Genomic DNA, 27,804 nt, shown 5'->3' with positions numbered 1-27,804 from the left:
CAAAAGGGAAGCAACCTAGAGCTGTGCTAGATGAGGGTTGAAAGCTTGCCATTAGTAATGGAAAATATCCATCATATGACAGTAGGGAAAACGAGCTGCCTTTCACCCACCCAGCAGATGAAAAAGTTTTCTTGACAAGATCAGCAGTCCGTCTACTGGGAAACCCTGCCTTGCGGTCAGCACTACCTGTGTGGATGCCCATGGGCTGGTCTGGACTGCATCCCAGCAGATGCCGCACTTTAATCACCCGCTATAAGCAGACCCACTTTTGGTGGTAGAGACTCATCAGCCAAGTGGTGAGACTGAAGGGTAAAAGCAATGTGCCAGGGCACTAATTGGCAACAACAAGTAACTGTCAGAGGGACCACATGCTCAAAAGTTTACAGATGAGCACATTCTTTCTCTGCAGGTGGGCTGTAGGTCCGGGCCAGAAGATCGATTGTAGAGCAGAGAGAAGATTAAGGAATCAGAGCCGGAGTGCTGGATGGTGTGAATAGTCAGTGAAATCAAACCGATATAGACTGATGCTTCCCTCTGGCAAGTGGAGCTCAAAGTGTAGAATTCAACTGGCCTCAACCCCCTGCATTTATCTCCACATTACAGAGTGTTTGCCAGTGGGGTCTAGTGGCTCGGGTTGTTGAGTTAGATCCCCTTTAAACTGTGTGGATCTTCCCCAAACAGTGCTTTGCTATTCACAATAAAGAAATTGAAAGAGCAGCCTCCCAAGAGCCTTTTTAAGATATGAAATATAAGGCCACTTCCTCTTTCCCATGGGATAATTGTTTAGGAAAAAATCTTCATCTTAGAGTTGAGTATGTATGGTCAACATTTATAATTAACTTAAGAATCAACGATTGTTTTCCTGAACCATGACCTCTATAGGGTAAGATTCCTTCCCATGGCTTCCTATTGCGTTTGAAAAGCTTGGTTTTGTGGGGGGGTTTTGTTTGTTTGATTTAAGAAACAAGGTAATACAGTATTGTGTAACTAGGGAAAATGGAGGAGAGGGGACCTAAAAATAGTTGAAAAAAGTAAAAGAGAGGGGGAGGAGAGAGGGGACAGAAAGATAGAGGGAGAGAAGAGAGAACAGAAGGGCACTGAAGTCAAATGCACCAGTTTCATCACTTTGGGATCCAGTCCCAATTCCATTGTCTTCAAGATGCTTGGCTTATGCCATCAGCACACGTCCAGATTCCCTCCTCTCTCCAGGCTTCCAGGGCTGACTAGCTGCTCTTCAAGGGGATGTTTCTTCTTTTACACATGTTACGCGTTTGCTGCCTTGCTAGTGGAGATCTCCTTCAAGTGACTTTGCTTCTCCCTGATGTCGACCGTAGTGTTTGGCTCTCGAAGGGCAATCTGAGAGCCCGGTTCTTGGAGAAGTGGGGTGAGGTGGGCGAGTGGCATTCTGAAGTCCAAGTCCACACATAAAGGCGCTATCATCACAGCATATTTTCAATTTTGGCAGGTATCAGAATGCACGTGTGTGGAAACATACACTGACACTTCTCCTTCTGTCGTCTTTACGTTGAAACTGTTCGGAGATCCTCTGAAGTAACAAAGGGAAATGTTTGCATTTTCTCTTAGCTTCATAGGGTTCATTCTTATACCTTTGTCTAGGACAACTTGGTGTAATGGATTTTCAGTGACAATATTTGCAATAATGATCAGAAAACTATCAAGTGCTCTAGATCTAACCATATATCTCCAGCTAAAAAGAGAATGATGTTTTTAAAAGTTAAGATTTACCTGCAATTCAGGATATGCTACACGTTCTGTGCTTATTTATGGGCACCCAGGAAACATAGCGTGGATTAATCGTTCTAACACTTCCCTTCACAGAATTTTTGCTGCATATGTTGTTGAATTTCTTGGGTTATTAGATTTATTTCTTGACCAGCAAAGAGGCTGTCCTCCATTTTTTACCCTGTCCTAATACATAGAGCTTTCCTGGGAAGAAGATGGGCGAGTAAGAACACCTGTGTTATAAGGCCTCCGGTTGAGCCCCGGTCGGGTGGCTCTGTTGGTTGGAGCATCGTCCCACACACCAAAGGTTGCAAGATTGATGCCCGGTCAGGGCATGTATGGGTGGCAACCAACTGATGTTTCTCACATCAGTGTTTCTTTCTCTCTCTCACCCTCTCTTTCCCCATCTAAAATCAAACATATCCTTGGGGGAGAATTTTTTTAAAGTCTCTGGTTTAATGACTATGGATATATAAGAAAAATAGCCTGGTAGGTGGAATAGGAAAATTCCGGAAAGAATTGAAAATGATGTTTTAGTTTTAAAATTGTCCCCAGTGGAAGTGGCTCCCCTACTGTGTATGGTAGAGACTGTTGGTGCTCACTCAGACCCACAGGTGTGTATGCATCTCAGGGCCTGGCCCCTAAAATGCCCAGCAAGATCTTCCATGGTCCCTTGCTTCGCTATCTCCATGCCTGCAGCAAAGGACTCTGATGTGTCAGAGCCATGCACAACATCAGGAGCTGAAACCCCGAACTCATGACTCAGAGTCGTCCAACCAGTGACATTCACATTGGACTGTATGGGAATGAAGAACAACTTTCCTTGTGTTGAGCTGCTGAGATTTCGCAGTTGTCTGGTGCCACACCTGGCCTAGCCTAGCCTGGCTGTGGGAAGCAGGTGAGCCCAGTGAGTAAGATGCTGCCGATACGTCATGGGTTTCATCCTCAGGCACGTCTGCCCTCTTTGTTCTGATGCATGAACATGGGATGCACCTACCACCCAGGACATATTTTTCTCTGGGAATCCGGCCAGCTCACTGTTCTCTAGCACATTTGTAAATAATTTTTTTATTAAATAAATATTTTAGATGGAAGGGCTGATCATCTCTAATATTGCACTTCACGTTAGCTGGGGTCTGCTCAAGGTAGACTCTGTTTTTAAGGCTGGGTCTGAGCCAAGTGTAAGCCAGTGTCTGGTACATATCAGATGCTCTACAAACATTGACTGAGCCTCCAGATCCTAAGGGACATGCAAGAGACAAAGTCAGGACTTTGGACCTGGTAGAAAGTGTAGTGGGCAGGAAGGAGCAGGCGGAGAAGGGAGTGCTGGCAGGGCCATGCTGCTTGCATGGATGGGGAGGGAATGATTGGTGTATGGAGTGGCCCAAGGTACATGTTTAAAAGCCCAGTTAGGTTCACAGCAAAATCAGGCAGACAGTACGGACAGTCCCTCTATGCTCCCTTCTCCCACACATGCATAGACTCCCCATTACCAGCCTCCCCCACCAGAGTGATGCACTTGTTACAATGGGACCTAAATGACCCAACATCATCACCCGAAGTCCATAGTACACATTGCTGTGGACCCTCGATGTGGCACATTCTACAGATTTTGACAAATGAATAATGACACGTGTCCACCATTATAGTATCAAATAGAATAGCTTTGCTGCCCTAAAAGTCAGAAGTACATTTTTACAGTGGGCACAAATAAACAACTTGGTCCACAGCTTTCTCTTAGGAGGCATTTTCCCAGCTCACAGCCAAAAGACCCTGAGAATTCTTCAGATACCCACATGGGAAAGGAAAGCCCACCCAGGTTCCTGGCCATTGTGAATGGAGCCTGTGGCTCCATTCCCAGCATTCTCTGGAGTTTAGCTTGAGAAAATAATAAGAATCCTATAGGATCAGTGATCTCAATCATTTGGACTACAGTAAATCTCTTCTATATTACTGCTCAGCCTCTGAGGATATTATATTGGGTCTCATTTTATTAAAGAATGTTGTGCATACCCAGAAGTCGCTATTTAATTTTTAGCTGCAAGACACAATTTTGAAAAACCATTACCTAGAAAGTGCAATAATCAAACAATGTAATCAGGAATGTTAAACCTTCCTGGAATATTATTTTAAATGCGTGCCAGCTGGAAGCGAGAGTTGACAAGGAAGCATGTGACTCGGTTGGCTAATTTGTCAAAGCATCTGCACTTTCCAACAAGATATATTTGTGAAAATATGGTTCTTCTCTGCATGCTTGTTTTTGAAATGATCCAAAAATGCAAGATCCTTAAACAGAAAGATAGATTTGCATTTTCTATTCCTTCCAGCCTAAGATTTAGGATGAAATCACTGTGAGAGATGCAATTGAATCCTTTCTCAGAGGAGCCAGACGGTCCACATATATCACCAATTGCCTTTCTGGCTGCTCTGTGAGATCAGACTCGTAAATTTTGTGACATATGGAAAATATCAGAAAACCGCAGCATACATACATTTTAAAAGGGCCCAGAAATCAGGACTCACGCTGTTGTGAAACACCTTTGGTAATTCACCCATTCTTTTCCTCACTGGCCCATGCATCTCTGCGGAAAGGGCCAGCTGGGTATTCAGCCAGTGGCTGGTTTTCCCGGGGGTGATTCGGCTGTTTGGGAAGATGTGCCGCCCACCGGAGATCCAGCAAAGCCATGGCTCACGGTGCAGTGCCCGAGAAGGGTGTCCTTCTTTATGACTCTGGGCTTGGGCACATACAACTCCTCCCATCTGTATTACCCTTCTGTCTTGGTGAATTTCCTATCCCGTTCCCACACACTTCCTATTCACCCCTCTCCCAGCACTTGTTTCATCGTACTGTAACTTACATGTCTGTCTTCACTATGGGACATTGAACTTATGGAAGCCGGGGATAAGTGTGCCCACTCGCCTGGGGAGCCTAGGAGAGAGCAGGGAGTGGTCTTAGGTCCCGGCTTCTCTTATTCACGCAAGCTTCGTGGCATAACCTTTCTATGTCTAGTTCCTCATCTATAAAATGGGAATGATAATGGTGCCTCCCTCACAAGATGTGACTATCAAATGATTTATATAAGTAGGTATTATATTTTAAAGGATATCTTGCAATTGATAAATCTTAGCTAACACTATGAGCTCTCAAAAAATGTGAGCTGTCTCCTTATCAGTCAAAACGATGTCATTCCAAATGGCCAACCTGCATTAACTTCCCTCATTCAAGAATTCCGGGGCCTTCTCACCCTGGCAGACCAGCTAAGAAGCTGGGAAGAAAACACATTAGAAATCTCTGCAAAAGTGAACATTTCTTCCCAGGGAGAGGGAAACGGGGAGAGGGCAGACCACAGGTACCTTGCCTGCTTCACTCAGAGCAAACTGCAGCTGTCCCTGACCATCCAATCCGGCTCCCTGGAGAGGGAGGCTCCACCCCTCCGTCACCTCAGATCAGTGGGACCAGCTCTCTTCTGTCCCTCCAATGCTCCTCCAGTGAAGGAGCACACCATTAGGCTGGAAGGGACCCTAGAAGATCGCTCAGGTCAGTGGGTGGGTTGGGATTCCTGGGAAGAAAGAAATGCAACTGAGGAAGTTCTGTTTCTGAGGGGGAAAGACACTACGTGCCTTCTGAGGCCAAATGCAGAGCAGAAAATGGACCCCTGTGCTGTTGAGGAATTGACAATATATTCCAACCATTCTATAAACACTCCTTGAGCATCTACTACAGCCCCATGCCATGGAGAATGTTACAGTTTAGTAGAGGGAGGCACATGGTGAGCAGGTCATCGCAGCGTGATGTAGTTGGAGCCGTGCTGTCAGCGCTTATGGGGTGCTGTAAACGCAGAGGGTGAGGGTACCGGACAGCAGGGGGGCAACTGAGGAGGGTGCTTTGGAAGAGTTGGTGATGCTCGAGCTATCTTTCAAAGGGGAAAAAGGAGTAGCTCAGGGATGAATGGAAAGAAGCTCCCATCAGAGTGAAGAGAATGAACAAGCAGGGGCTAAAGTGTCTGCTTCCAAACAGTGGGGGCAGCCAAGGCCTGAGAGATGGGACCCAGAGTGGGCAGGACCTCGTGTGCGGAGGTAAGGACTTGAGCTTGGAGAATGGGAGCCATCAATAGGATGCTGAGCAGAGGAGCTATACAAATCAAATGTGGCATCTAGAGAAGCCACTGAGGGGCTGCTGGGTGGAGGACAGATGGATGCAGGCAGGCCTGGAGGGGCTTGTCCTGTTAAACTTCCTCAATGTTATCAGATGCTTTTCCTTGGTTCCTTGGTGAGCAGTAGGACCTCCCGGAGACCTAGGGCACCAGTGTCACACAGACAGTCCACGTGTGGCTAACAAACACCATACCGTGTTAACTGTTCTTAATCACCCCGGTATTCCCCACACTCCCACAGAGCCCATTGTACTACAGGAGAAACTGGATTGCTCTCCAGAGGCAGGAAGCTTAGGCTGCAGGAATGAGCCCAGCTCCACCTCCCCGGTCACACTGTTTGCTTTAGGAACGGGCAAGTGATTCCCTTCAGGCTGCTGAGACCCAAGGCAGAATTTCTGGGGGATTCAGAAGAGAAATGTGCAGGTATGAGGCCAGAACACGAGGGACAGCCACCCTAGGACACAGCTGGACAGCAGAGAGCATCAGAAAAACGGACCCAAGGCTTTTTGATTACAGGGTCAAACCAGATCAGACCAGATCTAAGGCATGTATCCCTCTCCCCAGAGCAAACATCTGAACTTTTCAGTTACACCAGCCAAAAAATTCCCTTTGTTTATAAACTTTTCTTGTCTTGGTCTCAAAAGCTCAGAGAGCAGGGGCAATAATCTAGGGCACAGTGGCCAGAACTGTTATAAAATATAAAAAAAATCATGAGGAGGTTTTCCAGACACCATCTTAGAACACTTAAAAACTTTTAAATTAAAACCATTTTGCAAAGCTCCCTGCTCACTGGGCCTTGCCTCCCAAAGCCACTCTACTCCGGGTTCCACTAAAGCAGTGGTGTGCCGCCACCTGCTGGTCACCAAGCAGAATGTGCCCAGAAAGTAAATTTAGTGTTAAGATGGAAAAGGCCTTTAGGATCAGCGTGTGAAATAGAAAACAGAAATTCATCCTATGCTAACATATATTTTTGAGCTGTTTGAATTTGGGTTAGCATATGTTATTTTTATAATAAGAAAAAATACATATACTCACTTTGGGAAATGATTATACTTCGCTGTTTTCACCAACACCTGCCGTTTCCTTGCAAAACAACAAACTACAGCAATGACACCACAATAAAAACCCTTCCTATTTTCTCTTTCTATGCACATCTGAAAATACACACACGCATGCACACACACACGCACACACACACACACACACACGCTGCCCCTACTAACTCTGCCTGGAGCAGCTGCCCCTTCATTATTCCTGCTTCCAGGGCAGTCAGCTGGCCCATTCTGTCCAGCCTGTTAGGTCTTCTAGGCAGAAGTCAGACCCCAGTCCAGTGTCTCTCTATTCAAGAAACACTCACCAAGGCTCCAAGTATTCTCCTTAGAGTGTCTCCCTGTGTTGGAAACACAGAGCAGCCACAGACCCCAGCCCCCACCCCCAATTCTAGGAGGGATGGGACTTGAGAGCAGCTCAATCAAAAAGTTCTTTTCTTTTTCCTAGTGGTTAAGGAATTTAGGAGAAGTTCTTGACACTACTTCGAAATTTCTGCACAGTGGTCCCTTTGGAATTTAACATCCACTATATTCATGCCTCAACCAAAACTAAGATGGTAAGAACCGCTTCACAAAGGCTGTTGTGAACTCCCTCGTGGCCTCCCTTTGAGGTGGCCCTGAGCAGGACCCGGAGACTAGCAGCAGCCTCAGCCCACCGGCAGGTGGCATCCCAGTCAGCCCTATTGCCAGGGCTCTACCTAAGATCCAGCTGGTTGTCCACCGCCACCTTCCCCACAACCCTCCCTCTCCTACAGCCCCCCTCCAGCCTGCCAACAGATCCACTCAGATGTTACCTGGGCTTTGGCTTCAATTCTCCAGTAAGTCGTGAGGCTCACAGAGGCCTTGAAATTGCTCTGCTCCTATAGACCACACCCTTCCCCAGAGATGTTTCCGTTACTCAGACCCCAAGCCCCACCACCTGGCAGGGGTGACTTGGTGGGGCACTGTCCTCATGGGCTTCCACAGCTATCTTCAGCTCCGCATTATAGCACCTGACTTACCACGTCCTCTGTAACGAGCCGGAATTTCCTAGGTCCATTAGGACTTGGCACCCTGGACAGTTGATCACCCTTGTAGAAGTTCACTATGGCCAAACTAGTTTTTTCCTGGCCCCTTTCTAGCTGATCCAGGAGCCTCTTTTTCTCTTGAGGCAGTGGGGAGTCCGCTCCCCCATATCCCTAATACACGCGCATTTATCGCCTGGAGCCTGCAAGGGCAAATATGATCTGGGCCCATTCAGCCTCATGCCTTACCCCTCTTTCCCCACTGAGGGCGCTGACATTCCTCTTTCCTCAAAGAGATACGTTCCAAGTTGCAGAAAACCATTCTCACACCTGCCTCAGGGCCTTTGTTCTGTCATTCCCTCTGCCTTCTGCACTCCAGCTCGTGTCCAAGCCTATCTTTGCAATCAGGTCTCAGCTCAAATGTCACGTCCTGACTATTCTCTCTAGACTGGACTGTCAACCACCATCACAGTTGGTGCTCCTCCCCTATTTTCTTCAAATACTTGACACTCTCTGAAATTGTCTTACATACTTTTTAGTCACTTGTGTATTATCTAGACAGATAATAAACTATACCCAGGATATAAAGCTCCATGAGGATAGAGACCGTGTCTATCTTGTTCACTGCAAAATCCTCAATGCCTAAAACAGAGCAGGGCATTAATGGGGACTCAATCAGTACTTGTTCATGAGTGAGTGAGTGAAGTGTGCCCCAGGCCACCTGGCCTGAATGTCATATCCTCAGCACCTTCAGTTCAGTTCATCTGCATAAAACATTGCTACATCATCTGAATCCAATTACCTTTCTTAGTCTCTGCCCTGTGCTTATTGGTAGAAACTCTGGTTGCCCTTGGAAACCAACCTTTCCACTATTTCAAGAGTCTTCAGCTTGAACCTGCTCAGCTGCCAGCTGGTACCTGACATTTTCTCTAGTCCAGTTCTGCATGTGGTGTCTGATGCTCAGGTTGCTGAGGCCCGCAGGCCCCTGAAGGTACCCAGGCCTTGCCACAGCTGCCATCCCCCTCAGATGTGCACCCATGTCAGGTGATGTTGGCCCCCGTGGTGTCACAACTCTGGGCACTGAGAGCTCAATGCCATGGGCAGGCCCCCCTCCCCTGCCTTGTGCTAAGCAAAGTGTCTTCCCCAGCTTATCCACCTCTCATCCTTTAGGTGTCAGCATTAATGACTGCTGTGGGCTAAACGTTATGCCCACCCCGCCCTCCCCCAATTTATGTGTTGAAATTCCACCTCCCAAAGTGACGGTGTTGGTAGGTGGGGCCTTTGGAAGGTGATTAGGTCATGAAGGTGGGGCAACCTCACGGATGGGGGTAGTGCTCTTAGAAACCTGCCCTGGGTGGAAAGCGCCGTCCCACAGAGCTCCCTGGCCCTTTCTGCCATCTGAGGATGGGACAAGGAGTCTGCCACCTGTGGAGGGCTCTCGCCCAGCCTTCAGAACTGTGAGCAATAAATTTCTGTTTGTAAGCCACCCAGTCTGTGGTATTTTGTTATAGCAGCTCAAATGGACTAAAACAATGACCTCTGTGAAACAGCCCCTGTGTTGGCAGGCATGTTCAACTGCACTGGGGGTGTTGCTCCTTCACCTTGACCCTGAGCTCCTCTTGCTCAGCCTCCTCACTGCTCCTGCCTCCTGATCCCCACATTGATCTCTGCTGGCTGGTTCTACCAGGGCCCTTGGAATCTCTCTGTTGTAGGGGGGATGAAGGGCACCTGTGTCCAAAATCAGGCTTCTCCAATCACAAGCACCATGAGATCTAAGGCAAGCAACCAAACCTCCCCCAGCCTCTTCTGTAAAATGAGGTTGATGACAGCCCCACAGGGGAGCCATGAGGCTCAAATGTGGTAGACAGCGCACATCGTATACCCACTCAGGGGCCCAGCGTGGAGGTGGCCTCTTGTCAGCGATCATCAACACAAACACCTCGGCTGCGCCCTACACGTCTCTCATGTCCGGATGGAAGCTCCCTTTGAAGACAGCTTCTTTTCCTCACCTTTCTATTACCAGCACTTAGAAGCATGCTTGATACACAGTTGGTGCTCAAATGTTGTTTTTTAATTGTATTGATTTTATATAGGAGAGGAAGATGGGGATAGAGAGATTGAGAGAGACAAAGATTGATTTGTTGTTCCACTTATTTAAGCATTCATTGGTTGCTTCTTGTATGCGCTCTGACTGGGAATTGAACCCACAACCTTGGCATATTGAGACCACTGAGCTACTTGGTGAGGGCTCAAGTGTTTGTTGAATTGAAGAATTTGATAGCACAAAGTTCTTTCCCCTCATTTGGACTTTATGTTTTTTAAGGATAAAAATACTGTGTTGGTTTGGGTTTTTCTTTTCTTTCTTTTTTTTTTTTTACAGCATGACTTATTTATTGTGGTACAATACACATAACCATTAAATTTACCATTTTAACTGCTTTTAACGTGCAGTCAGTGGCATTAAGTACACTCAGACGGTTGTGCAACCACGTGGTATTTCTTTTAAAATTCCTAACAGCAGCAGGCAACCAGGGCTAGCAGCAGAGCCTACACAGACTTAGCGGATGTGAATCGAGACCCTCCACCAGCATGTGGGCCTTGTTCAGGGGACATGGGGACTGTCCACGCAGCTCAGCACTGCTCCTCAACACAGTGGGTCAGTAGGTGCTCAATTAATGTAAAAAGAGCCACCAAGAGACGTTGCAAGCTGGCAGGAAAACAGGACAGGGCCTTAAGACATGTTGTTTGGGGCCCATGACAGTTTTTGTCTGGTTGGGTTTTAGTGTTTAACAAATGGTTTTGAATAAGCCGCGATCCCACACACACAAATGCATGTCGTGGAGTGAAAGACTGGCCACTTTGGACCTGCGCTGTGGGGTGACAGTACCCTGCTTTTGCTGAGTCACGCTGTCCCTGTGGGCGGCGTGTGTGCTCTCCAGGCCACAGTCATCCCTTCCATCGCTTCCCTGGACCTTAGGCATTTGCGTTTTGAACCCTGCATTGGAGTCAGATGAACTGGGCTTGCCATCCTCCTCAACCTCCTAGTCAGTCAGTCAGCCCTTTGAGCCTCCACATCCTCAGGTGGGAAAAACAGCAGTGTCTTCATGGGCTTTCTGTGGAGAGTTATAAACAACACGCACGCGAGTGTGCAAGAAAATGTCACAGCTGCTATATAAACACTCACCCTATGCCACTGGCCTGCTGCTCCGTCCTTCGCGTGCTTGCGCGGAGGAGTATGGATTCGTCTGCGGTTTGGCGCATGCAGGTTTTGTACATCAAATACCGGCCTGGAGAGACACCAGCATCTGGTCAGCACATGGCAGCTGACAGCTACACCCATCGCCTGTCACTCTTCTTAGGGCCATCGCAAAGGCTCTGCCTGTGCATGGGGCAGTCAATAGCAAGTCACCCAGGCACAGGCTGCCGCCAGCACCTTCCATCTGAGGGCCCTTCCCGGTGCTGGACAGCAGCCGAACGGGCCTTTGGCTCCACATTGCACACCAGAGCAGAGATAAACTACAAATGTGCCACATTTAAAATCTGCTCCTAGGACTTTTTTTTTTTTTTTTGAATCCTCACCTGAGGACACACTTTTAGAGAAAGAGCAAGGGAGATAGGAAGTGAGAAAGGGAAACGTTTATGCTAAACAGAAATAACAACTGGTTGCCTCCCCATCCACCTGGACCTGGGATCAAACCCACAACCCAAGCACGGGCCCTGGCCAGAATCGAACCCCTGACCCTTCAGTCACCGGATGACATTCCAACTGCTGAAGCACAACAGCCTGGGCTAGGACCCGAGTGTTGGCGTTAGAGTGCCTCCCATGTCCCCCTGCTTCCCCTCTCTTCAGAGGTGACACAGTTTCTGTCATCACTTTTCAGCTGCAGAGGCTGGAAGAAATCAGGGCTCTTTCCTAGTCCTTTTTACAAACTCCTCTCTCACAATTCACCTCAAAACTCAGGTCAACTGTATTTCATCTTGATACTAAAAAAGAGTTCAAGAGAGGCAATAAATAGAAAGGTAAGTCAGGTGATACGGTTTTGAAATGAAACAAGTTTGTAGAGTAACTGGTTCCAGATTGCCTTACAGTCTTGCTTGGCAGGTAGAGATTTATTCCCGATAGTGAACCAGATGTCACACTTGCTCTTCTAAGGCATTTGCTTTTATCTCCAGCAGTTCCTGATGGAATAGATAGAGAGAAAAAAGTAGAGCCTTGTTTAAACAGGGAGTAGTGTGTTTGCATCCTGACACCAGAGAGGATCTGACCATCTGAGAGCTTCCAATCTAGGTCTCAACAGCTTTCAAAAATCAAACATGTCAAAACAAAACAAAACAATATAAAACCCGAGTAAAAAACAGAAAGCACAGAGAGGCAGTCACACACTTGCAATCACGTGTAAGGCAAAAAGTGCCCGTGACATAAAAACCACCTGCCGCTTTGGTCCCGTGAGAAGAGCAGGGCCTCCCAACGTCGGCTCCTGGTTGTAAGGAAGACAACCAGTCGCTTGACAACGTTTCGTTGTCACCGTGAACCCAGAACTCCTGAGACTCCTTCCAGCGGGAGTGGCAGCCTGCTGCCCTTACAGCCCCTAGCAGCGTCCTGCCCTGGGCTTTTTCTGCCCCTTCCTCCTCTCCGCGGCGCAGTCCTGCTCGGCCTTGGTGAGTCAGCAAATGTAAGTGCTCAGGCTCTTGGGTGAGTCATACAAACCCACTGCAAACTGGTCTTTTTAAAAAATCACAGTCCTCAACGAAAACCCCAGCAGCACTGATCCGTGGACCTTCTCTCCAGACCTCTGTCGTTAACAGCCCGTGGTGGTTAAGGGCCCCCAGCCCCAGGTCCCAGTGTCTCTTAGCTCAAAATCTTGAGAGATGGTTTGCTGTGGCATGGCTCACATGTCCATTCTGTTCCAGGCAGCTCTGGCCAGGTGGAAAGGTCTCATGTGAACCTGGGTGTCAAGGCTCATCCCGAAGTTGGAGGAGTGCTGGTGGAGTAGGTCATGGGCTGGCAGATGCCCTGGGAGGAATCTGCCACGTCTGGGGACTTGGCTTTGATTTGTGGTTGTGGCCTGGGTAGAGGAAGTTCCGTGGAGAGTGACTGGCAGAGAAAGACATTACCGTACTTTGCTATGTATAATGCGTACCCACATTTTTGTGTGCATTATACATGGGATTATTATACCCACTTTTATGCCTATGGTATGTAATCATTATACCCATGTATAATGCACATCCTTATTTTTCCCTAAAAAAATTTGGGCCAAAAGGTGTGCGTTATACATGGCAAAGTATGTTTATGGGGAATGAGAGATTGCATGATAAACAGAGGGGCTGTCATGGGGGCAGGTTATATTACTTTTCTATTATTTTTTTTTAATGGAAGGAGACTTCCTTTTTTAAAAATATTTTATTTATTTATTTTTAGAGAGAGGGGAAGGGAAGGAGAAAGAGTAGGAGAGAAACACCAATGTGTGGTTGCCTCTCAAGTGTCCCCTACTGGGGACCTGGCCTGCAACCCAGGCGTGTGCCCTGACTGGGAATCAAACTGGCGACCCTTTGCTTCATAGGCCTGTGCTCAATCCACTGAGCTACACCAGCCAGGGAAGTTTTCTATTATTGAGATGACAAATTACCACAAAATTCGAGCCTTAAAACAGCACAAATATGTTTTCTTACAGTTCCGCACTGAAGAAGTCTGACAGATGCCACTGGGCTGTGAGTGAGGAATCAGCAGGGTCTTTCTGGAGGCTCTCAGGGAGCATCTGTGTCCCGCAGCCTTTCAAGGCCGGGCAAGTTCACACAGGATTCGGGCAGACAGAGGAAAATTCGTGGAGCTGTGGGGATGCCTGGCATGCCTTTATTCAGGGGTGGGGCGATCCCCACACCCCGCAAGTTGCGTGTCCCGCTGTGAAAAGTTCTGATTCCCTTATATATCAAATGTGCACAAAGCCAGCAGCGTGCTAAGAGATTACAAAACAGAGCGTGATTCTGTGCGTGCGGGCCGAGACTCACGGTTACATGAATACTGCTAAGTTATGGTTGCCCTGACATCTGGGTGAGGGAGACTGACTGACTCCATTTTCCCACAATCTGTTACTTTATCTTTTCTGGCTTCGGAGGCCACCAGTACTTTCTTGACTCGTCACACCTTCCTCCAGGTTCACAGCCAGCAGTATCGCCCTTCCTGGCGCCTCTTCTGTTGGTCACAACTCTCTCAATGACCACAAAAGGGGAAGGTTCTCCATTTTACGGGTCCTGTGACTAGATTGGGCCCAACTGCATAATCCAGGGTGGTCTCCCTACCTCATGGGTCCTAACTTTAATTTTGTCTGCAGAGTGCCTTGTTTTGGGTTGGACTGTGTCCCTCCCACCCCGTATTCACATGTTGAAGTCCTAACTAAACCGCAGAATGTAGACTGACTTAGAAATAGGGTAACTGCAGATGTAATCATGTAAGTCCTTAAGATGGGCCTTAACCCAATATAACTGAAGTCCTCATTAAAAGGGGGAAAGACACAGACACGTGTAAAAGGAGAGTGATATCAAGATACAGAGGGAGAAGATAGCCATCCACAAGCTAAGGAGGGAAGCCTGGAATATATCTTTCCCGTACATCCCACAAAGCTTGTTGCTCACAAACACCCTGAAAGTAAGTGAGCAGACGCAAAGCATTTGGTCTTTGCATGGGAACAGGGGACAGCTTCGGGCACACTGGCATTTATAAACCACAATGTGAAGGTGCTGGCATTTATTGCCATTTTTGAGGGGGAGACATTGTGTTTGCAGAATCCAGTAAACTAGACGTTGTTAGCTACTTAATTAGAACAAGAAAAGCATGGGATGTTAGCATTTTGATGTTAGCAAAATGTCAGAGCAGGAGTTTTCTACTGTATCCATCCCCCCGCCCCCCACCCAAGAACAGTGACTCTGACAACCACCTGGGGATGGGAGTGGCAGCCTGAGGGTTCAGTGAGAACTTCTGGGACACTGATGAAGAAAACAAGTCTGAGATTGGACACATTGAAGAGGATGAGGACCAGTTTAACCTCACTAGTTCACCCCTCCCCCAAGGTAGCACAGCTCAATGACAAGAGAGACCTTCTAGGTCTTTGATTGCTTTCCTGGGGGAGGGGGAGAGTGTTGAGTGAGCACCTGGCTCCCCGCAGCTGTGCAGAACACTGCCAGAGAGACCCACTTCTTTCTCGCCCTGCCTGGAATGCCCAGGTGTGCTGCGCCACTATGGGATGGAAAGGAGTTGGGAGAACAGACAGGCCTCTTGGAGGGCCTCAAGGGACACGGAGCCTACTAACTGCTTTGTGGATCCATCAGAAAGGCCCCCAACAAGATGCTAGATGTGCCTCACCTCCACCCGTGGCTAGTGCCCTGTGTGCCCCAAGAGTGGCGAGTGCAAACCTCTGCAGACGGCTAGTGCACACGGGCAAAAAGCTGCAGGGCTGGGTGAGAGCACACTCCCTCAAGCATTCAACGCCACCCTAAGGAAAACAAACAGGAGGCTGTTGGCACTTGGCCTGGCTTTAAAGAATCAAGAAAAGTGTACAATCTGAAGAATTCCCCCTAAAGAGGGAACGAGAAATGGGGAGCAAGGGAGTTCACAGCAAAGGTCTGAGAAAGCCTCAGAATCCCTAGTGGGACTGACAGATGGTCCTTCTCTCCCAAAGCCAAGCAGTGAAGACTGGAGGAGGCATCTCTGTCTTCAAATACAAGGACAGCAATGCAGGCTTCAAGGCACGTGAAAATGAAGGAAACACAACGTCACCAAAGGAACACAATAATTTTCCAGTAGCTGATCCCAAAGAAATGGAGACCTGCGGTCCTGAGTGTTCTCAGCACACACACAACAAGGCCAGTCCATGAGGAATGGACGTGTTTGTTTAACCTGACTGTGGTAATCGCTTCACAGAGTACACGTGTGTCAGCTCATCATGTGGTACACTTTAACTACATACAATTTTATTTGTATGTAGTTATACCTCAGAAAGCTATTATTCCATTATACCTCAGAAAGCTGAAAAATGTTATCAAAATCTTGAAATTGCAAAATCTGAGTAACTGGTTTTAAATATTCACCATATCTTCTCTGTTTTGTGTGTTTACAAAAATAAAATGTGGAATGTACTGAGCGGTGAGAGATGAGGTGGGAAAAGCAGGCTGGGCCCATCTGGAGTCGGCTTAAATGCTAGTGAGGAATTTGGACTGTATAAGTAATGGGGAACCACCGAGAGCAGGTGAATGACACTATCAACATGCAGGAAGCAAGCAGTTCCCAACCTTTACTGCTACAGGGAGAGAGACGTGGAGAAGCCAGGCGGGAGTGGTGGGGGGAGCAGGGGCAGGTTAGAGATACACTTGCAGCCGAAAGAGCCCATGAGTGCTGTGTTACCCTCCACTGTGAGGGAAGTTGACTCTCCCGTGCTACAGTGAGCAAGTGGCCCTTATAGCCCTGCGGACCCACCCCGCTGCCCACACTTGGACGAGGCTGACCTCACAAGGTCCCTCTCTCCTGTGGTCCCTGGGGCTGCTGGCGGGTTTAGGCCAAATGCTGGAGAGCAGAAACTGATGTAAAAGAATTGTCAGTAAGACATGAAAAAACATACATTAGCCAGAAAAGTAAATCTACAAGTAATAATAAAACAGCAGATTCATGTTCCCAGCCGCCTGCCTCCCCGCACCCCACCCCCCCAAAATAAGTGTTCAGATCGCTCCCTCCCTCCACCACCACTTTAAGCACATTCTTATCCTCTTGTATTTGGACCATGCAGCACTCCTACTTGGTTCCCTGTTTTTAGTCTCTTTCTTCTTGCTTTTCATCCTCTAGCTGCTGCACTGTCATCAGGAAACAGAAAAGTAAAACACAGACATGTGCAGAGACACGTACACGCAGATATGATCGTGTCACTCACCAGCTTAGGCTTGAAAGCACTCAGTGGCTTCCCATTGCTTGTAAAGCTCGAGTTTCTACCGTGTGATCCGGAGCCCGCTCCAGGTGGGCCCGGCCTTCTCTTCTCAGCTCAACTCCCAGTGCCTCTCACATCGGAAAAATGGAGACAACTGTGTTGAAAAACAATAAAAAATAAAGGTAAAAACAAAAAAGGAGTCTATTCCACCATTCTCGAAGTACGGCCCCTGAGCACTGGAGTTAGCCCTCTGGGATGCTTGTGAAAACCCCAGTCGCGAGTCTGAGTGTTTCAACAAGCTTTGCAGCCGTTTTGACGCACACATTGCCCGGGGCTGCTCACCCGGAGTCACGGGGCTCTTCCTCTGTCTCACGTGCCCTTTTCCTTTTCCACTCCGTTCGAGACCTTGTTCACATAGCATCTCCTCCTCATGCGCCAAATAAATTGCCCCCCTATATCCGTTTCCTTAGTACTCTATACAGACTCTCATGATACAGCTTCATTTTACAGATGCTTGCTGCAGACCCATCTGTTGGGTTATGAATTTCTTGCCATTAGGAATCACATCCTAGTCACCTTCCCCACCCTCCCTCCCAAGTGACTAAACAGTTTCTCTCTTTCTACAATGAGAAATGTGCAACTGACCATGTTTCCCGCTCCTCTTAGCCACCTAATGTGCTTAGAGTCAAATTCAGGCTCAGGCATCACAACGATAAAGGCTGCCATTGGCCGTGTGACTGTGTCCTCTTTTCTTCCTCAATGTGACTTGTTTCATTTTACATTTTCCTTGTCCAGAATATTAAAAACCTTTACTTGGCCATTCTGTTTTATATGTTTCTGCTACAAGCTGCCTCAGATCATTTCTGGAACAAGGTGAGAGAGATAAATTCATTATTTATCTCAGTATTCCTACCACTCAGGACAGTGTCTGGCAGACAGAAAATACTCATTAACTGTTTGTTAAATTTAATCAAAAGAAGGAAGTTATGTGACAGCTATTGACAGCTATTTTACTCATCACTCAGAAGACTTTAGTTACTTCCGTTTTTTTTTTAAGATTTTATTTATTTATTTATATTTAGAGGGGAAGGAGAGAGGGAGAGAAACATCAATGTATGGTTGCCTTTTGTGCGTCCCCTGCTGGTAGTTAGCCTGCAAGGAACCAGCCTGCAACCCAGGCATGTGCCCTGACTGGGAATCGAACCATGATCACCTGGTTCACAGGTCCGGGCTCAATCCACTGAGCTACGCCAGCCAGGGCTAGTTACTTCTGGTTTTGATCACAGTGTCCAAGAACTAGAGCTGCTAGAAGAATGCCTGATGGATAAGTGCCTGTTACTGCACAAACTTCACTTGGTTTCAGCTACATAATTGTCTTAATTTTCCACCTTGACTCCTGTGCAAGCCATCTTAGGGACTTGGGCTACTCATGAACTTCATAATCTGTGATTAATCTTTTTTTAAAACAAGATTTTAAAAATCTTTTAAATTAAAAAAAAAACCTTTTAAATAAAAAAGAAAGATTAATCAATGTGTGGTTGCCTCTCATGCACCCTCTACTGGGGACCTGGCCTGCAACCCAGGCATGTGCCCCAACTGGGAATCAAATCAGCGACCCTCTGGTTCACAGGCTCATGCTCAATCCACTGAACTACACCAGTCAGGCTATGATTAATCTTAAAAGATGGTGAACAGGTAGATTTCTGCCAAGAACTGAGGAGGGGAACAAGGATAATGCATTCAGGTGAGCAGGGAGAGCAGTGTTCAAATGAGACTGCACAAGGCTGGCACCAAGGACAGAACACGGGGAGGAAGGGATGTCACACAGGGAGGCAGCAGCAGACCAAGCGCCAAAGCCCAAAGGTAGAAGCAAGACTTCTGTCTGCTGAAGACACAGCATTGTAACGTCTCCGTGTGATGCCGGAAAGACGAGTGTGTTTGGGCACATGGTTAAAGATGGCAACAGCAAACCACTGCAAAATAAAACTGCAAAAAGTTAAGAGAAAATCTTGAGAAAGGGAAAAAATTTACTTTTATACTCATTCTTCTTCAATTTACATCTAATATTTCCTCAAGAAAAGCCATCTTTTCCATCCCTATGTATTATACCTGAAGAAATAACAGCAGCACCCAAGTCTCTTTCAACTGGAGATATTTTTTCCTAGGAAACACATGAGCATGTGTAGTCTTGACTTTCAGTTGTCACCTCAGCTTTCTAAACAAGTTCCTCATGCTTCCAGTTAGCTATTCTCAAAGCATCACTGGAATTTTTTTTCCTTTGAAGAAAAATAAAGTGATGCTAAGCTACCAATTGTTACATATAACCAACTACATGTAAAACCACATGTATAATTTAAATTTTCTTCCAACATGTTTGTTTCAATCAAAAATATCAATTCGGCCCTGGCTGGTGTAGCTCAGTACATTGAGCACAGACCTTCGAGCCAAAGGATCACAGTTCAATTCCCAGTCGGGGCACATGCCTGGGTTGCAGGCCAGTTCCCAGCAGGGGATGCACAAGAGGCAACCATACATTGATGTTTCTCTTCGTCTCTCCTTCCCTTCCCCTCTAAAGATAGATAAAAAAGCCCTGGCTGGCGTAGCTCAGTGGATTGAGTGCGGGCCTGCGAACCAGAGGATCGAGGTTCGATTCCCAGTCAGGGCACATGCCTGGGTTGCAGGCTGGTTCCTTGCAGGCTAACTACCAGCAGGGGACGCACAAAAGGCAACCATACATTGATATTTGTCTCCCTCTCTCCTTCCCCTCTAAAGATAAATAAATAAATAAAATGTTTAAAAAAAAGTTAAAAAAAATAAAGATAGATAAAAAAATCTTTTTAAAAAAATCAATTCATGTGTTTTCTCCATGATAACCTAGAGAATATGGGATAATCTTTGAACAACATAAAACAGGTGTTAATATTAAATAGATTAAAGTAGAAAGTTTGTAGGAATGGATTTGTTCACTTTTCATGTTACATACGATGTGACAAAAATCCTGGTCTGTTAAAACAAAATACGGCTCTTTCCCCCAAAAGAAATTAACAGAGGAACTGCCACTTACAGCTTGGTGTATCTAGTCCATTTGGCCAATATCTGGCATATCTGTTGTCCAAGGTCTGTGGGCTCTTAGTACTGACTGAGAGTTTGGTCTGGGCCTCAGAAGGTTCTGTGTCAGTGACAGGGCAGTCACTGAGCCAGCAGAGGCAAGTAGGCCTGGTTCTCCTGTGATGTGAGGACCAAGTGGCAGGTTATGTGAGAATGAGATCAGGGTCAGAGGTTATGTGCCAGCCCCCCTATGGCAGAGGGCCCTTGGTCAGCTGCAGTTGACAAGAGTCAACTGGAGAGTCAAGCGAATCTCCAGTTTGTCATCCCCAATCATAGCCCATGGACCAATACACCCTAACTTGCAGGCCTGGCCTTCCCACACTGTGAACCCAGTTAGTGTCTCAGTTTTCTTTGAACCTTTCTGCAATCCCCCAATTCCTGAAATCTTAGAACTGCTTCTGTTTCCTTTGTAACACTCTAGTTCCCTTTCTGGGACCTCAGCTCCTTTAACAGAAGTCCTGACACCTCGTCAGAGTTCAGCCAGTCCCCACTCACCCCCAACCCCAGGCCAACACAGAGCCTGCACCCTGACTTGTTGAAAAATTCTTAAGTGATAGAGCCAGGACTCAAATCCAGGACTGAAAAAGGACAAAAACTGACTCTCTATTGCTAACAATGAATTACAGACAAAGAAACCATAGAAGCAAGCTACAATCTTAAAGCCGTTTCATTGACATGGTTTGGTGTATTGTACATGTTCATGTACCGCTCCAAATACCTGTAGCCCTACCTTTTCCTCCAGCCACTGAAGAAACAACCAGTTCTGTGCAGGCTTTAATCAGCTTCATGCACAAGCAGCCTGGCAGTGTCTTACTTCAGCCTGTGTCTCGTCCTCTCACTTCCCTCTTCACGGCTTCTCTGAGGTTACACCGTGGCACAGCATCCCCACATGGACAGCCCAAAACGCAGAGGAGTTATCACCTGAGGCCACTGGCCACTAGGAGCAGATAAGAACCGATAAAATAAGTGTTTCCTTCTTTCATCCCCCATGGACATTCTGAAATGTGTTTCATATAGATCCTCAGAAAGTTCCTCAGAGTCAAGTCCTAGATGCCCATGCTGTGGTCATTTCAACAACACATGCTTATGTTGGATTTCCTTTCATCCTGTTGCTTTTCCCTTACTGCTACCCCTGGGACTACATTCCCACGTAGACTACCTGTGCTCCCGAGACAGACTGCCTTTGCCTCAGGCTCTGCTTTTAGAGGAGCCCAAGCAGGTGGACAGAGGAGGGACCTTTTCACAAGAAAGCCAATCCAACCACTCACATATTACTCTCTGCTAGTGACCACAGTGATTTTTCTCTCCAATTCTCTTTGATGGTTTTCATCCCGGGCACGTGATGGCACCCCCAAACCTCCTCCCTTTTCAAAAGTCACTACTGATTGAAATGTCCTGAAGAGATTAGGATGAAGATCTGACCATAGCTGAGTGCAGCCAGAAGTCTTGATCCAAAGCCATAGCAAGGGCAGGGCTTCCACGAGGCAGAAAAACCATGTGAATCTAGACAGAAGATAAAAGCTTTTCCCACTAGGAAGATAAAATCAGTGTTCTGGGAAGAAGATGGCCAAACACCTTTGCTTATCACACCAATGCAGGCATCTGGATTGGGGCTGCTGATCTATCTCCACGACTCTGTCCCCGCAGCAGTCAAGGGTCCAGACCCCTTGTTTCCTTAAACCTTCGCTCCTTTCGATCAATGTTGCCTCTTCCACATCTACACTGTCAGTGGGGAGGTCCATGCCCTCACTGTTGGCCTGAAGAAGTTCTGAGGGAAATCAGAAGGATGCAGCAAATCAAGAGAAGCCCCACTGCAGCCACACTTAGCACCGTGCCTCGGCAGCAGAGGCGAGCAGTCAACGCCCCTGAGAGCCCTGCTTGAAGTCCTTCCATCTTCGTGAGCACAGGCAGAACTGAGGAGTGCGCCTCCCCCTTTCCCAGCCCTGAAATGGGACGTATTCATTTGCCCAGATGTTTATTTAGAGCTGATTTTATATGGAGACTTTCTGCTAAAATAAGCTTTACCTTTTCAATTATTTTCATTCTGGTGATGCTTATTTGCTTTTAGATGCCATTCTTTATTCTCTTACTCTTATTTAGATGCAATCATTTATTCTCATGGTACTTATAATACATTGCACAAAGAAATGCCACTTCCTCTTTTTGCTAAATCTAATAATATTCTAATGATTACCTACTAGTATCCTAAACCTCGGTAGCAATAATGATCTCAATGGCCATTATCCTGCAGGCTCAGTCCCAGGACTATAGCCCTCTAGGGCCCATGGAGCTGATATGAGAGATGATTAAATCTCTTTGATGATCTCTCTTTTGTGTGTCAACCGTTATTTGTGGTCCAAATACTCAATACCTATTGCACACATATGTATGACTTTTTAGAATTATTTGTACATGCTGCTGTGATTAGTAAAATGCAAACCTATAGATTTACTTTTTAGCTGAACAAATATAGTGGTGAGGCTAGTCTTTAAAAATACTTTAAATCGAAGTCCTAGTGCCCCCAAATATTGGGCGATCCGTGTCATGGAAAGAAGTCCCAAGACAGGAGCCACAAAGACTCGGGCTCCTGTCCTAGCTCAGCTGTCGAAGGGCTCTGAAGGCTGAAGCAAGGCACTGCCCTTGGTAAACCTCAGTTTCTTCATCCGCGAGAAGATTACCAAGCCAACATCACGGAACTGTTATAAGAAATATAAATTGGATTGTGTTGTTCTTTCTCAAGCTTTTAAAAATATGTCTTCCCCCAAAGGCTTTGAGTCAAAAGTTATGTTGGTATCCAGGATTTTGTATTTAAAAGATCTTTAGTTATTATCCTGGCCAGGTAGTTCAGATGGTTAGAGCATCATCCTAATATGCTAAGGTTGTGGGTTTGATCCCCAGTCAGGACACATATAAGAATCAACCAATAAATACATAAATAAGTGGAAAAACAAATAGATGTTTCTATTTCTCTTTCTTTCCCCCTTCCTCTCTCTCTAATCAATAAATTAAAAAATTAAAAAGATCTTTAGCTAATTCTGATATAAACTACTTTTGACATATTCTGCAAACTAATAAAATATAAGTTAAATTCTTTGGAGTTATAAACTGCTATGAAAATAGAAAATATTATTACTAATAAGTAAGTAGGAAAACTTGAAAAATCTTATGAAACTAATATTTAAGGATTAGTCTCCCAGCAAAAGACCCTGTAGTGCCCTGACCAGTAGGCTGTGTTCGAGATAAGTATTTCTGCACCCCAGTTCTGTGTTCTTTGTCCAAGTGGGTAGAGAGGAAAAAATGGCTATGTTAGAATCAAGCACAGAGACAGGGAAAAACCACACCAAAGCACATCATAATCAAATTTCTGTAAACCAGTGATTAAGAGACAATATTAAAAGTAGCCAGAGATGTACAGTGGGAAGAGGGGTTGGGAAAAAAACTAAATGTAGAGGAACAAAAATAATAATTATAGCAGACTTCTCATCAGAAGTCTTTAATGGATTAGAGCAAGCCAGAAGACCAGGGAGCTTTAATGTACTAAAATAAAAACTATCAACCTAGTAATCTATACCCAGAAAGATTGTTTATCTGAAGAAAAAAAGGTGGGGTTTTTCTCCAGAGAAATGAAACTATTAGAACTAACTTTTAGCAAGGGTGTAGGATACAAGGTCAACAAACATAAATCAACTATTTTTCTCTTAGCAATAAACTATCAATAATTAAAACTAACAAAAAATGGCATTTAGCATGTCATCAAAATGATGAAACACTCAGATACAAATTTAACAGACTACATGCAAGATGAAATAAATAAAAACTATGTATCACTGTTGAGATAAATTTTAAAAAACACTTAAATAAATGGAGAACTATAGCACATTAATGGATTAAAAGACATAATATTGCACATTCTGCCCAAATTAATCTATGGCTTTAATATAATCTCATTCAAAAGGTCATTATCTGTGTCCTGGCTGGGTTACTCAGTTAGTTAGAGCATTGTCTGGATATGCCAGGGTCACCCATTTGATCCCTGGTAAAGGCCAATAAAGAATCAATCAATGAATGTATAAATAAGGAGAACAACAAAATTAATGTTTCTCTCTCTCTCCTACTTCCTCTCTCTCTAAAATCAATAAATAAAAAATTTTCAAAATACGATTGTCCTCTTCTGTAGAAAGTAACAAACTGATTCTTATTCATTTAAAAATACAAAGATTTATAATAGCCAAAACAATTTTGAAAAAGAACAAAGTTGAAAGATTTCATTACCTGTTTTTAAAATTTATGACGAAGCTACAATTATCAAGAAAATATGGTATTGGCATAAAAACAGACATACAGATGCCTTGGCCAGATAGCTCAGTTCGTTAGAGCATTGTCCTGATGTGCCAAGGTTGTGGGTTTGATCCTGGTCAGGGCACATACAATAATCAACCAATGAATGCATGAATAAGTGGAACAACAAATAGACGTTTCTCTCTTCCTCTCTGTTTTTAAAATCAATAAATAATTTTTTAAATACACATACAGATCCAGAGGAGAGTGGGGAGGGGAGTAATGGGGGAAAGAAGAGGAAGGGTCAAGTCAAGGGACATGTATAAAGAACCCACGAGCAAGGACATTGGGCAGGGGGAGGATTGAATGTGGGAGGTGCGGGTGGGTAGGGCAGGGGAGAGTAATGCGGGAAATGGGGACAACTGTAACTAAACAACAATAAAAATAAAAATAAAAATAAAAATAAAAAATACACATACAGATCTATGCAATAGAACAAATAGTCTAGAAATAGACATATAAATACAGGGTCAACTGATTTCTGATGGATGTACCAACACTACTCAATAAGAAAAAGATGATCTTTTTAATAAATGGTACTGAAACAACTGGATAGCCATACCATGTAAAAAAAGATAAAAGACTTTGATCCTATACAACATAAAAAACCTTGAAATGGATAACAGACCTAAATGTAAGAAGTAAAATTATAAAAATTCTAGGAAACATAAATAGAAAACATAAGATAAAATCTTAATTTGGGTTTGTAAAATACTTATTAAATATGACTCAAAAAGCACAGAATATAACAGGAAAAATCAATACTTTGGACTTCACCAAAATTAAAAATGTTTGCTTTTCAAACAGCAAGAAAATGGAAAGGCAAGTCATAGACTAAGAGAACTATTTGAAATACATATGTCCAACAAAAAGTATCTATTATATGAATACATAAAGAACTACAGTAGTATCAGTCTACTTGAAGTTCCCAAACAAAACACCGTACATTGGGTGGTTTCAACAACCAAAATTCATTTTCTCACATTTAGAGGCTAGAAGCCCAAGACTGAGGTGCAAACATGGTGGGTTTTGGTGAGGGTGCTCTTCCTGGCTTGCAGATGGTATAGTCTTCCCGTGTCTTCTCCCAGCAGAGAGCGATACTAAGCTCTCTGGTGTATCTTCTTATAAGGGCACTAATTCCATCATAAGGGCGCCACCTAAATGACCCTGTCAAACCTAATTACTTTCCAAAGCCCCATATCCAAATACTATTGCATCGGGAGTGAAGGTTTCAACACATGAACTTTGTGGGGGGCACAATTCAGCTCCTATCAAGTAGGAAGACAATGTAATTAAAAATGGGGGAAAGATTTGAACATTCACTCCAGCAAGAAGATAAAGAGATGGCAAATGAGGACCTGATGAGATGTTCTACATCATATTATGACTAACGTTAGACACAAATACACACTCACTACACTGACTGTAATTTTTTTAGAGACAATACCAAATGCTGGAAGATGTGGAGAAACTGGAACACTCATACATTACTGGTAGGAATGTAAAATGACACAGCCAATTTGGAAAACAGGCAGTTTCTCAAAATGTTAAGCATCAACTTACCCTGTGGGCCAGCAGTTTCACCCCTAGTTGTCTACCGAAGAGAAACGAAAAGAGGCCCACCCAGAGACTCATTCGTTAATGTTCAGAGCAGTGTTCTTCATAGTGGCCCCAAACTAGAAACAACCAAATGTTCCTGAACTTGTGAATGGATAAACAAATTGTGGTATAGGTATTCATACATTTAAATACCATTTAGCAATCACAAGGAACAGGCTACTGATAAATGAAAAACATGAGTGAGTGTCAAAAGCATTATGTTAAATGAAAGAAATGAGGTACAACAGACAACATATGTTTAATTCTAATTACATGAACTCCTTGAAAGAGAAAACGTGATAGAAGGGTGTTGCCAGGGGCTAGGGAGTGTTGACAGACTTTTCTGGGGTAATGAGAATCTTCTATACCACGATTGTGGTGACTGATTACTTACATGACTATGTTTGTGAGAAGTTATCAGATTACACAGTTACATTTTATTTTATGTAAATTATACATCAATAAGTCTGGCAGAAGGAGGAGGAGAAAGCGGGAAGGAGCAGGGGCCCTGTCACCGCCACCACCCCTGAGTAGGAGAGTTGCCTTTGAGTTCAAGACTTTCTACAAACCTGTGGCAATGAAAACAATGTGGCATTGGTGCAAAGAGACCTGGAGATCAGAGAAACATTGCCTGGCTACCAGGAACTCATTCCCACGGTGCCTGTGAACCATGGTGGACATATTAAGGACCACTGAGCACTATGTGTTCATTTCTTTTCTCTTTTTTTAAAAATATATTTTATTGATTATACCATTACAGTTGTTCTATTCCCCCCTTCATTCCCCTCCACCCGCACCCTCCCTCCCCCACTATTCTCCCCCCCCTTAGTTTATAACCACGTGTCTCAATTTCTTTAGATTCTATATTTCCCCCACTATTCTCGCCCTCCCCCTATCTATTTTCTACCTACCATCTATGCTATTTTCTGTACCTTCTCCCCCCTTCTCCTCCTCCCACTCCCCTGTTGCTAACCCTCCATGTGTTCTTCATTTCTATGGTTCCACTCCTGATCTAGCTGTCCTCTTGGTTTGCTTTTGTTTTAGGTGTGGTTGTTAATAACTGTGTGTTTGCTGTCCTTTCACTGTTCATATTTTTCATCTTCTTTTTCTTATATAAGTCCCTTTAGCATTTCATATAATAAGGGCTTGGTGATGATGAACTCCTTGAACTTGACCTTATCTGAGAAGCACTTTATCTGTCCTTCCATTCTAAATGAAAGTTTTGCTGGATAAAGCAATCTTGGCTGTAGGTCTTTGGATTTCATGACTTGGAATACTTCTTTCCAGCCCCTTCTTGCCTGTAAGGTCTCTTTTGAGAAATCCGCTGACAGTCTGATGGGTACTCCTTTGTAGGTGACTGTCCCCTTATCCCTTGCTGCTTCTAGGATTCTCTCCTTCATTTTAGTCTTGGCTAATGTAATTATGATGTGCCTTGGTGTGTTCCTTCTTGGGTCCAACTTCTTTGGCACTCTCTGAGCTTCCTGGATTTCCTGGAAGTCTATTTCCTTTGCCAGACTGGGGAAGTTCTCCTTTATTATTTGTTCAAATACATTTTCCACTCGTGGCTGTTTCTTTCCCCCTTCTGGTACCCCTATAATCCGGATGTTGGAATGTTTAAAGATGTCCTGGAGGTTCCTAAGCCTCTCCTCATTTTTTTGAATTCTCATTTCTTCATTCCCTTCTGGTTGGATGTTTTGTTCTTCCTTCCGGTCCATTCCATTGAGTTGAGTCCCAGTTTCCTTTCCATCACTATTGGTTTCCTGGACATCTTCCTTCATTTCAATTAGTTTAGCCTTCATATGTTCCTCCAATTTGTGACTGTACTCTACCAATTCTGTGAGCATCCTGATAAATAGTGTCTTAAATTGGGCTTCTGAGAGGCTGGCAATCTGTTGGT

General features: G+C 45.1%; 1 pseudogene; it reads right to left on the bottom strand.

The window, feature by feature from the left end:
- Positions 1-1,263: 1,263 nt before the first annotated feature.
- The window catches only part of LOC118986553 (tubulin alpha-1B chain-like), a 42,572-nt pseudogene continuing 16,031 nt past the window's right edge, over positions 1,264-27,804 (bottom strand).

Source organism: Sturnira hondurensis, unplaced genomic scaffold, assembly GCF_014824575.4.
Source record: "Sturnira hondurensis isolate 20B ecotype Veracruz unplaced genomic scaffold, ASM1482457v3 Scaffold0004322, whole genome shotgun sequence".
In the NCBI taxonomy this organism is placed as follows: Eukaryota; Metazoa; Chordata; class Mammalia; order Chiroptera; family Phyllostomidae; genus Sturnira; species Sturnira hondurensis.
This window is presented reverse-complemented; position numbering and strand designations above follow the sequence as displayed.